Source organism: Myodes glareolus, chromosome 14 (genome assembly GCF_982192425.1).
Source record: "Myodes glareolus chromosome 14, mMyoGla1.1, whole genome shotgun sequence".
NCBI classification, from domain to species: domain Eukaryota; kingdom Metazoa; phylum Chordata; class Mammalia; order Rodentia; family Cricetidae; genus Myodes; species Myodes glareolus.
This window is the reverse complement of record NC_142039.1, coordinates 40,391,492-40,405,663: the sequence shown is the minus strand read 5'-3', so window position 1 is coordinate 40,405,663 and position 14,172 is coordinate 40,391,492.

Here is a 14,172-nt window from a genome sequence, read left to right as displayed (position 1 = left end):
CATATCCAGCTGGCCCTCGTTTTGTGTTTTCTTCGTTGTTTCCATTTCAGTTTTCAATTCTTGAACTGTTTCCATTACCTGTTCGATTGTTTTCTCTTGGTTTCCCATTGTATCATTCACGGATTTACTCATTTCTTTGAACTTTTTGTTATACTTCTCATCCATTTTTTTGCTCATTTCTTCAATCTTTTTGTTGTATTTCTCATCCAGTTCTTTAAGGGAGTTATTTATATCCTGTTTAAGGGACTCTATTGCTTTCATAATGGCACTTTTTTCCACTTCTTCTGAATTAAGAGGTTCGGGTCCTTCTATTGTAGGGTCATTGGGATCTGGTGTTTTCATGTTGTTTTTCAGATTTTTGGAGGAGTTCTTGCCTTGGCATCTGCCCATCTCTTCCTTCAAATGCTCTCTATTGGTTCTTCTGGTACCAGGTCAGGTTCCCTTGTTGGGCAGGGACTTCACTGACAGAAGGCCTACCTTTCCTCAGGCAGTCTATTGGAACACAGGCACTCCCTCCTGCTTGGTTGCACTCACAGTCCAGGCCCAGTGTGCAAGGGAGCAGCTCTGGGGAGATCTTGTGGCCCCAGGGGGAAGGGGGGAAGAGAGGGAGGTGTACCTGGATGAATGCTGGGATGGGATTCGGGAGAACTCAGCAGGGTGGAGCCACCACTGCAGGGTGACCAGAAAGTCAAGGGGGGCGGGGAAAGTCTGAATTCCTCCTAGCCGAAGCCCTCGGGCCTGGAGCAAACTCACCCCTCCTCCAATGGATGTCTGCTAGAAGTTCACTGCCTCTTGGTGGCCAGGAATGTGGACAGGCAGGCTATCAAAGCACAGCAACTGCCCCTGCCGGGCTGAGCCCACAGCCAAGGCTCAGCGTGTAAGGGAGCAGCTCTGGAGAGATCTTGTGACCCCAGGGGGAAGGGGGGAAGAGAGGAAGGTGTGCCTGGATGAAGGCTGGGATGGGATTCGGGAGAGCTCCGCAGGGTGGAGCCACCACTGCAGAGTGACCAGAAAGTCAAGGGGGGCGGGGAAAGTCTGAATTCCTCCTAGCTGAAGCCCTCAGGCCCGGAGCAAACTCACCCTCCTCCAATGGATGTCTGCTAGAAGTTCACTGTCTCTTGCTGGCCAGGAGTGTGGCTGAGCTGACACATGGCCTACCTGTGCTCAGGCAGGCTCTCAAAGCACAGGAACTGCCCCTGCTGGGATGAGCCCACAGCCCAGTCCCAGCGTGCAAGGGAGCAGCTCTGGGGAGATCTTGTGGCCCCAGGGGGAAGGGGGGAAGAGAGGAAGGTGTACCTGGATGAAGGCTGGGATGGGATTCGGGAGAGCTCCGCCTCTCTTTGGGTTTTTTAATGAGACTGGGAAGCTCCATTTGCTGAAGAAAATTAGGAAAGGATACACATCTGCTGTTGCACATGGATCCACTGAAACATGAATGCCTCTTTGGTTACTCTGGCCCCAGGCCATCAAAGGTGATGTCAGAGGAGAAGGAGACAGTGGAAGTCACCAGAGAGATAGCAACTCTCCAACTAAAGGACAAAAGGAAATATTAACTATATATATATATATATATATATATATATATATATATATATATATATATGTCATCAGAAGTCATGTTTGTTTAGTTGGGGTCAAGTTAAGGCCCTGTGCACCAAGGGAGAAGTTATTTATGAAGCATATAGGACCCTGTGTCAACTGAGGATCTTTTCTGGTGATGCCAGTTATGTTGATGTGTGCATCTGCAGGGAGTGCCTCTGGGCACGTGTATTGGTGTATGGTCCTCATCCTCCTTTGCTTCACCTTGTGGATTAGATGGGTCCAGCTCCTGTCTTCTTTATAAGTGACTCTGTGTTTATGAGTGGACACTGGTACAGTAATAGTGTCATTCATTTATCTTAAGAAGGGACTGAGTTTCATTTTTTGTTGGGATTTGAGTCACCAATAATTTGGATCTCTATTCAAGCTATTTAATAGATTTTTCAGATAAATATATTAATGTATCTAATAGTCCTAGATGTGGTTTGAGTCCTCATTCTTGGTGGCAGAGTACAACATGTTATACTTTCATTGGTCTAATATTATACGTTGTGTTTATAATCTGCGTACTTATAGGATACTCATGCATCAAATGACAATTAGATTAATCTACTTCATCCCAAATCAAAACCACTCTGGATATCCTGCGATTAAAAATATTTAAAAGGGGGAGATGTCAGAACCCACACCAGGAGTGGAGTTGTTTGAGAAGAATTCCGAGTGCCTGCAGAAACAGTCAAAGAAATCAGGACAAAAGTCTTGGGGCTCAGTTTCTTCAAAACATGAAAATGTTCTTGGAATGTGTTTTTCTGCTCCCTTCAGGTGTAGCAAAAAGAAGAGGTTTTGGTTTATATTACTTACTATTGCCTGCTATTGATAACAGCATAAATGTTTAAACTGTCCTCTTTGTGAAGGACATGCTTCGTCATGCTCAGAGTCTCATTCTTTTGTTTATGGCACAAGAGTTTTTAGCCTATTTTTGTGCAGATTATATTACTTAGTAACGCTCATTGATTCACACCAGAAACACCTGATAATCAGTGACCTGGAGACTACTGCTAGGCTAGAATAGCAACCAGGAGGGTTAATCCAGGACAGGACCAGTGACCAGAATCCACATCCCAGGCCAGCCCAGCACTGCTCTCACTTCTGCATTGGAGATGCTCCTCTCACCTCCACTCTCAGCCCTGTGCCCACAGCTATTTACAGTACATTGCATCAGCAACTGGAAAGGCCCCCCAGGTGGGACAGTACATGACAGACAGAAGCATACCTAAGACAGATGAGCTGTATAGGCTTCCTTAAAGCTGTATATGATGCTATTGACTTTTTGAAACGGGGGGTGGTGAGCCAATCAATACTTGGAGTCCCAGTGTACAAGGAATAAAGCTGCCAAATACGCCAATGACCTTGAAGTGCCTGTGGTTTACACAGCAAGGTGACTCTCATCTGTCCAGATCCCGGGTTGGAACTTTATCAGAAGACAGAATCCTCAGCTATCTTCATATCTGTTCTGTGCCAGTGTTTAAAGAAGGACCTAAGGAGGAAGAGGCAGTGAGCATCTACTTCGTGACTCAGAAGAGGGTCCTTGAGCTGGTTCATAGCTTGACAGTATGGACAGAGGAGATCTGGAGAAACTGGAAGCTAGTTACAGAAATTTGACTGCTGGGATAACTTCAGAGCCAGGCAAATATAGTCATTGTGGAGGAATAAGGAAAAGTGCACTTCTGGGACCAACTCTGCAGTTTCCTGACATGGTGACAATGACAACTGAAGTCTTTGCACTGCTTTCTTAGAGCTAAGAACCATGGGAATCCTAAAAGGACATGGGACCCCTTACCATGAGAGACCTGACCCAGCACTCACCCTCAGCACAGGCTCCATGGTGAGCAGTCCTCGCATCCCTGGGTCAACTATGTGATTTCCTTAAAGGGAAACATTTCATTTTCTTTCACTAAGGAATGGAGGTCATTAGAGAGGCTTTGAGCCTTACAATCTCAACTCCTCTGATACCAGAAAGACTGGAATTGATGTTCCTGTGAGGCTCTAGCTCACAATCTAGCTGTCACTCCTGATGCGGAAGTATTCCACGCCAACAGATTGCATCATGGGGCATTGCTGCATAGTTGTCTCCTTCTGATTGAATTATTCCCACTGGACGGGGTAAGGAGACCCACAAGTCAGGGCAAGCTCACCACCAAACTTAGCACACTCACAAGGTCCTCTTCCCAGGGAGACATAATCAGGAAACATTTGCTGGGAGGAGAAGAGACTCTTCTTTCGTGGAACAGCTGTTCACAAATTGGGCAGGGAGTGCCAGTGTGCTCCTTAGACTCCTGTCAAGCTGACACACACTGGAGTCATCTGGGAAGAGGAAACTCAACTGAGAAAATGTAGTTTTGTTTTCTTTTGTCTTGTTTTACTCTTTGGAGGCTGCCACACAGTTCCCAAATAAATACACTTTGTCTTATTCTTACTTATGAATGGTGACCTTACGTTGGCCTGTTTCTAGCCAGCTTTTCTAACTTAAATTATCCCGTTTCTCATTAACTGTGTTTTGTCTCTTGGCTTTTTACCCCTCTTTATTCTATATTTCTTTTTTTTTTCCTTCTCACTCTGCGGATGGTGGTGTGGCTGGTTGTCTGACCCTGGTGTCTTCCTCTCCTTCTCTTGCTCTTTTCTCTTCCTCTTTTGGAGTCTAGATTTCTCTTCCTATTTATTCTCTTTCCTGCCTAGCTATTGACCATTCAGCTCTCTAGTAGACCAATCAGATGTTTTAGACAAGCAAAGTAACACAGAATTACAGAGTTAAACAAATGCAACATAAAAAATACAGCACATCTTTGTAACATTAAACAAATATTACACAGCATGAATGAATATAACACTTCTTAAACTAATATTCCACAATAAGAAAGTGCATCCATCAGACTGACCTAGAGACAAGACAGGCATTTTTTGACTAATAATTAATGTCATAATATTTGGAGGGTGTGGTGGTTTGAAACAAAATAGAGTGGCACTATTAGGAGGTGTGGTCTTCTTGGAGCACATGTGTCACTGTGGAAGTGGATGTTGAGGGTTCATATATGCTCAACATCTGCTCAGTGAGTCAGTTTACTTTTTGTTGCCTATGGATCAATACATGGGCCTCTCAGCTCCAGCCTTTCTGCCTGAATGCCATCATAATCCACTATGATGATGTGAACTAAACCTCTGAAACTGTAAGCCACCCCAGTAAATATTTTCCTCTATAAGAGTTGCCTTGCTCATGGTATCTCTTCACAGCAATAGAAACCTTGAGACAGAAGTTGAATGAGGAACTGGGGTATTGCTGTGATTAGAGTGACCATGCTTTTGTTTGATGGAATATGGACCTTGGGACAAATAACAGAGTATAAGGTCAGTAAACAAATCTAAAGATATTTTACATTCTAATAAAAACTATATTGAAACAAAATCAGCAAAACAATACTTTTGAGAATAGTCTCAAGAAATAAAAAAAATATCTAAAAATAAACTTCTGGGAAAATGAGAAGTCAACATATAAAGAATAATCTTGGACCCCATTACCATCCTGTGTAAAAGACAGTTTAAGACAAAACACAGTCTCCATTTGAAACCCCTAATTCTGAGACTACAGGATAGAAATGCAGAGAAAACACTTCAAGATGTAGCACTGGCAAACATCTTCTGCACACAGCATTCCTGTACCAAATCACAAGGGGAGTTGCTCACATCCATATGTTTCTTTCCCATTATCTAGCTAAAACCAGAACACAAAAATATATCTGTAAAGAAATGTCAACTTAAACAAAAAAAGAAATAATTAAACCTAGGACAATTCGTGAGTCAAAGAAAGTAATTGTGGAAGGTTGGAGGTTAAAATTGTGTATCAGGGACTGAGATTTCAAAGTAGGTTTGCTTCTCCCTGACATGTGACAACTTTGAATATTGAAGTGTCACTGATATTTTACAGTAGCCAAGAACTCTGCAAACCCTGGAGATACACACACTGCCAAACAAACATCACTACTAGAAGAACTCGCCACAGCTTGTCTGCTCCACAGCCATCGTGGTGAGCAGACCTGACAGATTTTTGGTTCACTTGCATGTGTCAGCTTCCCTCAGAAGCACACATGCTGCTCTCTCTTTGGATGATCAGGGAACTGGGAAGGGTGAACCCGAGGACCTTCCCTCTCGACCTGAGATGGAAAGATGTGTGTCTGGGGCCAGAATGCTGGAAGTTCCTCTGGCAGATGTCCCCCAGCAGTCTTGAGCACCTCTGTCCCTGTGTTCAGGATCTGCTCTCATCACAGAGCTCCAGGGTGACCTGTGCACGAGGTCATTTCACCGCTTCATCTAGAAACTTTATCCAAGGTCCTTAGACCTCACTGTTCTTCAGCTGCCGCTGTGTCCTGCTTTGTGCTGCTGGCTGCATCATTGTAGTTTAGAAAATTTATTCATCTGAGTTTGGTGAGTTTCTAGGTTACAGTGGGTCACCATCTCTGTTTTATTTATTATTATTATTACCTTACTGTATTGCTTGGTCCCATATGGACTGGCTTAAAAAGACAGTATTTTATAAATCTATCTTGGAGTCCCCCTCTTCACACATAACATAATATACATGATAATAAAGAAATGTTTGATATACTAAACAACAAAAAGGCATTTTTCTAATCATTAGTGACCTGAAAGAGGATTCAGAAAAGCAGGAGGAAGGAATACACAGTAAATTCAGGATGTAGACCAAAAAGTCAGCAGTACAGACTGGACATTCACCAAGAAATATGAAATTTTGAAAAAAAATATTAAATGGAAAACTCAATAAAGCAAATTAAAACACCAGTAAGAAATACTATCCAAAAAAAACCATGGCTTAAGCAGAAAAACCTCAGGGGTTGGATGAAAGTTGAAGGAAATAACTACACTGAGACAACAGTGCAGAAATGGGCATGACCACAACTTTCAAGACTCTTTATGATCAACAGTACAGACCTCGAAAGCCACAGTCTAGGAGAGTTTACATCCTACACACTACAGGGGGAAGCTACACATGAGGTCTGCACACACTATATGAAGTGATTTTGTCTACATAACACACACACACACACACACACACACACACACACACACACACACACACACATACACACACTTAACTTTAGAGGGAGCCCCTAAGTCACAGTTAGGTATGCCTAAGATTGAAGAAGAATAAAATAAATGAGAGAATGTGTCTGTATAGCAGCCTCCATCAGTCCAGGACTGACACTAAATCTCAGTAAGAGACAGGCTGATGAAGCAGAAAGGCCAGAGCCTCCCTTTCAGGAGAATAAAGGACAGACCCAGGGCTTAGACACCACAGGGTGTCTCTGGGCAAAATTAGGATCCTTCATCTCTTCTATTCCCCCTCCCCCAGTCTCACTTATCCACCTCACCTAACAGAAGCACAGATGCTCCCATGGTTGGGAAAAACAGTCTCCTGAATATTAGTTCCCGGATATGAACACTCCAGGGCACTCCTTCACACCAGGAAGTGGATAGACCCTGGGAAGGGAAAGGAGCCATGGAGGTCGAGAAGTGTGAGCTACGTAGCTCTTCATGGTTGGCTGTGCACATGGTGGGTGAGTCGGGGGCTCTGTCCTTGGATCTCCTCTGCTGTCTAAGTGAAAATGAGAAATAAAGACTTCATATCTCAAGCTGCTTGCTGTTAGAAACCCAGAACAGATATGAGGGCCTTAGAGTTAATTATACATAACCCTTCCACATGTAATGAGCAATAGCGGAAAAATCTCATCTTCAAGAGACAGAAGCCCATCTTTTCACAGTGAATATCAGTCTAAAGAGATTTCCCTCCAAGCAGAAGAGGGTAAGTGTGCTCCTGACCTGCCATAGAAGCCCGGTAAGGGAACACACAATTTTCCCACCACCTTTATCTCCCTGGGTATTCCGAAGGGATGGCTTCCCTCAGCTAAACCCTCTCTCCTCCTACCCCATCCTAGCTTTCAGCCAGGAATCCCTTCACTTCCTCCCTCCCTTTTTCGGGGCATAAAATTCTCCAACCCAACTTGTGTGGGCGCCGCCGGGACTGAGCGGTGATTGCAAACGGGCAGGAGGGAGTTTCTTTGTTTTAACAGCCTGCCTGCAGCAAGGTAGGACTGCAGGCAAAGTGATTCCTGGCCAGCAAGGGGCACTGATCCTGTAGCAGAGGACCCAGTGGAGGGAAGAGTTATTGGAGAGCATCTGAAGGAAGAAATGGGCGGGCGCCAAGGCAAGAATTCCTCCAACAATCTGAAAAACAACATGAAAACACCGGATCCCAGCTATCTTACTACAGAAGGACTTGAACACCCTATTCCGGAAGAAGTGGAAAACAGTGTCATTATGAAATCAATAGAGTCCCTTAAACAGGATATGAATAACTCACTTAAAGAAATGGAAGAGAAATATAACAAAAAGTTTGAAGAAATGAGTAAAGAAATGGAAGAGAAATACAACAAAAAGTTTGAACAAATGAGTAAATTCGTAAACGATACCCTGGGAAACCAAGAAAAAACAATCAAACAGGTAATGGAATCAGTTCAAGAATTGAAAACTGAGATGGAGGCAATGAAGAAACCACAAACTGAGGGCCGGCTGGATATGGAAAATCTAGGTAAACAAGCAGAGACTTCAGGAACAAGCATAACCAATAGAATACAAGAGATAGAAGAACAAATCTCAGATTATGAAGACACCATAGAGAAGATAAATGCTCTGATCAAAGAAAACAGCAAATCCAACAAATTCTCATCACAAAACATTCAGGAAATCTGGGACATAATAAAAAAGAGAGACAAATCTAAGAATAATAGGGGAAGAAGAAGAAGAAGAAGAAGAAGAAGAAGAAGAAGAAGAAGGAGAAGGAGAAGGAGAAGGAGAAGGAGAAGGAGAAGGAGAAGGAGAAGGAGAAGGAGAAGGAGAAGGAGAAGGAGAAGGAGAAGGAGAAGGAGAAGGAGAAGGAGAAGGAGAAGGAGAAGGAGAAGAAGAAGAAGAAGAAGAAGAAGAAGAAGAAGAAGAAGAAGAAGAAGAAGAAGAATTGCAGATCAAAGGCCCAGAAAATATATTCAACAAAATTATAGAAGAAAACTTTCCCAACGTAAAGAATGATATTCCTATGAAGGTTTAAGAAGCATACAGAACACCAAATAGGCTGGATCAGAAAAAACATCCCCTCGCCATGTAATAATCAAAACACAAAGAATTCAGATTAAAGAAAGAATATTAAGAGCTGCAAAGGAAGAAGGTCAAGTAACTTATAAAGGTAAACCTATCAGACTTACACCAGACTTCTCTATGGAAACCATGAAAGCCAGAAAGTCCTGGATAGAGGTACTGCAGAAACTAAGAGACCATGGATGCAAGCCCAGACTACTATACCCAGCCAAGCTATTGTTCACTATCAATGGAGAAAACAAAATATTTCAGGATAAAAACAAATTTAAACAATACGTAGCAAGAAATCCAGCCTTACAAATAATATTAGAAGGAAAATCACAACCCAAGGAATCCAACATTCCCAACACTGCCTACAATAACTCAGACATCTAGCGAACCTTCACAAGCACAACTCAAAGGAGGGAAACACATACACTCTACTACCCCAAAAAAAAAATAACCAGAGTCAACAACGACGGGTCATTAATATCACTTAATATCAATGGACTCAATTCCCTATAAAAAGGCACAGACTTACAGATTGGATACGAAAACAGATCCAACATTCTGCTGTTTCCAAAAGCACACCTCAACCACAAAGACAGACACCTACTCAGAGTAAAGGGTTGGAAAAAGGTTTTCCAAGCAAATGGACCTAAGAAACAAGTGGGTGTGGCAATTCTAATATCTAACAAAATCGACTTCAAACTGAAATCAATCAGAAGAGATGAAGATGGACATTTCATATTCATAACAGGAACAATTCATCACGAAGAAGTCTCAATCCTGAATATCTATGCCCCTAATATAAAGGCACCCACATATGTAAAAGAAACACTTCTAGAACTCAAGGCAGTCATCAAACCACAGACACTAATAGTAGGAGACTACAACACACCTCTATCACCAATGGACAGGTCAATCAGATAGAAACCTAACAGAGAAATAAGAGAATTATTGGAGGTATTGAATCAAATGGACTTAACAGACATCTGTAGAACACTCCATCCAAATAGAAAAGAATATACCTTCTTCTCTGCTGCCCATGGAACCTTCTCAAAAATTGACCACATACTCGGTAACAAAGCAAACTTCCACAGATACAAAAAAAATTAGTAACCACCTGTGTCTTGTCAGATCACCATGGATTAAAGTTAGAACTCCAACAACAATGCTACCCCCAGGAAGCCAACAAACTCATGGAAGTTGAACAGTCAACTACTGAGGCACCCCTGGGTCAATGAAGAAATAAAGAAAAAAATTAAAGTCTTCCTTGAACTTAATGAAAATAAAGACACAACATACTCAAACCTATGGGACACTATGAAAGCAGTGCTAAGAGGAAAGTTCATCGCACTAAGTGCCCAATTAAAAAATATAGAGAAAGCACACATTGAAGACTTAACAGCACACTTGAAAGCTCTAGAAAAAACAGAAGCTGATTCATCCAGGCGAAGTAGAAGACTGGAAATAATCAAACTGAGGGCTGAAATCAACAAAATAGAAACACATAAAACAATCAAAAGAATCAATGAAACTAAAAGCTGGCTCTTGGAGAAAATCAACAAGATCAACAAATCCCTATCCAAACTAATCAAATGGCAGAGAGAAAATGCAAATTAATTAGATCAGAAATGAAAAGGGGGACATAACCACAATCACAGAGGAAATTCAGAGAATCATTAGATCTTAAAACAAAAGCCTGTATGCCACAAAATTGGAAAATGTAAAAGAAACGGATAGTTTTTTAGATAAGTACCATATACCAAAGTTGAACCAAGACCAGGTGAGCAATCTAAATAGACCTGTCAGTCATGAAGAACTAGAAGCTGTTATCAAAAATCTCCCTACCAAAAAAAGCCCGGGACCAGATGGTTTCAATGCAGAATTCTACCAGAACTTCCAGGAAGAGCTAATACCTACACTCCTTAATGTATTTCACAATATAGAAACAGAAGAGTCATTGCCAAACTCTTTTAATGAAGCTACAGTTACCCTGATACCAAAACCACACAAAGACACAACCAAGAAAGAGAATTACAGGCCAATCTCACTCATGAAAATCGACACGAAAATTCTCAATAAAATACTGACAAACCAAATCCAAGAACACATTAGAAAAATCATCCATTATGATAAAGTGGGCTTCATCCCAGAGATGCATGGCTGGATCAACATATGAAAATCTATCAATGTAATCCATCATATAAATAAACTGAAAGAAAAAAACCATATGATCGTTTCACTGGATGCTGAAAAAGCATTTGACAAAATTCAACACCCATTTATGATAAAGGTGTTGGAGAGATTGGGGATACAAGGATCATACCTAAATATAATAAAAGCAATATAGAGCAAGCCAACAGCTAACATCATATTGAATGGAGAGAAACTCAAAGCCATTCCACTAAAATCAGGAACACGACAAGGCTGTCCACTCTCTCCATACCTCTTCAATATAGTACTTGAAGTTCTAGCAATAGCAATAAGACAACATAAGGGGATCAAGGGGATTCAAATTGGAAAGGATGAAGTTAAACTTTCGTTATTTGCAGACGATATGTTAGTGTACATAAGCGACCCCAAAAACTCTTCCAAAGAACTCCTACAGCGATAAACACCTTTAGTAATGTGGCAGGATACAAGATCAACTCAATAAAATCAGTTGCCCTCCTATACACAAAGGATAAAGAAGCAGAGAGGGAAATCAGAGAAACATCACCTTTCACGATAGTCACAAATAACATAAAATATCTGCGGATAACTCTAACCAACGAAGTGAAAGACCTATTTGACAAGAACTTTAAGTCTTTGAAGAAAGAAATTGAGGAGGATACCAGAAAATGGAAAGACCTCTCCTGCTCTTGGATTGGGAGAATCAACATAGTAAAAATGGCAATTCTACCTAAAGCAATCTATAGATTCAATGCAATCCTCATCAAAATCCCATCAAACTTCTTCACAGACCTTGAGAGAACAATAATCAAGTTTATATGGCAAAACAAAAAACCCAGGATAGCCAAAACAATCTTATACAATATAGGAACTTCTGGAGGCATTACCATCCCTGACTTCAAACTCTATTACAGAGCTACAGTATTGAAAACAGCTTGTTATTGGCATAAGAACAGAGAAGTCGACCTATGGAATCCAATAGAAGACCCGGGTATTAACCCACAAACGTATGAACACCTGATATTTGACAAGGGAGCTAAAGGTATACAATGGAAGAAGGAAAGCATCTTTAACAAATGGTGCTGGCATAACTGGATGTCAATGTGTAGAAGAATGAAAGTAGATCCATATCTATCACCATGCACAAAACTCAAATGAATTAAAGACATCAACATTAATCTGACCACTTTGAACTTGATAGAAGAGAAAGTGGGAAGTAATCTACAAGATATAGGCACAGGAGACCTCTTCCTAAGTAGAACCCCAGTAGCACAGACAATAAGAGAAATAATGAATAAATGGGACTTACTGAAACTGAGAAGCTTCTGTAAAGCAAAGGACACTGTCAGTAAGACAAAAAGGCTACCTTCGGACTGGGACAAGATCTTCACAAACCCCTCATCAGACAAAAGTCTGATCTCTAAAATATACATAAAACTCAAGAAACTAGACATTAAAACTCTAATTAACCCAATTAAAAATGGGGTACTGAACTTAACAAAGAATTCACAACAGATGAACTTCGAATGGCCAAAAGGCACTTAAGGTCATGCTCAACCTCCTTAGCAATCAGGGAAATGCAAATCAAAACCACTTTGAGATACCATCTTACACCAGTCAGAATAGCTAAACTCAAAAACACCAATGACAGCCTAAGCTGGAGAGGATGTGGAGTGAGGGGGAACACTCATCTATTGTTGGTGGGAATGCAAACTTGTGCAGCCACTGTGGAAATCAATGTGGCGATTTCTCAGGAAACTGGGAGTCAACCTCCCTCAGGACCCAGCAATTCCACTCTTGGGAATATACCCAAGAGATTCTCAATCATACTACAAAAGTATTTGTTCAACTATGTTCATAGCTGCACTATTTGTAATAGCCAGAACATGGAAACAACCTAGGTGCCCCTCAATAGAAGAATGGTTAAAAAAGGTGTGGAACATATACACATTAGAGTTTTACTCAGCGGTAAAAAACAATGACATCTTGAATTTTGCATGCAAATGGATGGAAATAGAAAAACGCTTTACTGATTGAGGTAACCAAGACCCAAAAAAAGGAATATGGTATGTACTCACTCATAAGTGGATTCTAGCCATAGTTAAAGCTCTTTGAGCCTATAATTCGTGATCCTAGAGAAGCTAAATAAGAAGGTGAACCTGAAGAAAATCATATAGTTATCCTACTGGATATTGGAAGTAGACAAGATGGCCAGGCAAACTTGGGTGCACGGGGGGGGGGGGTGGAAGTAAGGGGAGAAGGTTAGGGAGAGGGGAGAGGGGGAAGATTGGGAATGATTTGGGGGAATGGGAGGGAGGGGAGGGAGAAAGGATGGTTATGGGAGCAGGGAAGTATATATCTCAACTAAGGGAGCCATTTTAGGGTTTGCAAGAGACTTGATTCTGGAGGTGTTCCCAGGCACAAGGAGAGGTCCCCAGATTGTTCCCTGGGCAGCAGAGGGGAGGGTGCTTGAACTGGCATTGGCCCATAACCATACTGATGAATATTTTGCATATCACCATAGAACTTTCATCTGGCGATGGATGGAGATAGAGACAGAGACACATATTGGAACACTGGAATTAACTCCATAGTTCCAAATGAGAAGCAGAGGGAGGGGGGACGTAGCAAGGAGAGCAGAACCAGAGGAACCTTCATCCGACAATGGATGGAGATAGAGACGGAGACCCACATTGGAGCACTGGACTGATCCCCCAAGGTCCAAATAAAGACCAGAAGGAGGGAGAACATGAAAAAGGAAGTCAGGACCACGAAGGGTGCATTCACCCACTGATACAAGGGGACTGATCGAATGAGAGCTCACCAAGGCCTGCTGGACTGGGACTGAACAAGCATGTGATCAAACCGGATTCTCTGAATGTGGCTGACATGGGGGCTGACTGAGAAGCCATTGACAATGGCACTGGGTCTTGTTTTGTCTGCATGTACTGGCTTTTTGGGATCCTGGTCTGTTTGGAGGCTCACCTTCCTGGACCTGGAGGGAGGGGGGAGCAACTTGGACTTCCCACAGGGCAAGAAATCCTGACTGCTCTTGGGACTGGAGAGGGAGGAGGAGAAGGAGTGGGGGAGCTGGAGGATATTGGGAGGAGGGGAGGAAGTGGAAATTCTTATAAATAAATAAATTAATTAATTAAAAATAAATAAATAAAGAAAGAAAGAAAGAAAGAAAGAAAGAAAAAGAGATTTACCTCCAAAGGAGAAGAGAAAGGAAGAACTAGGGATGGAGGGGAGTTGACT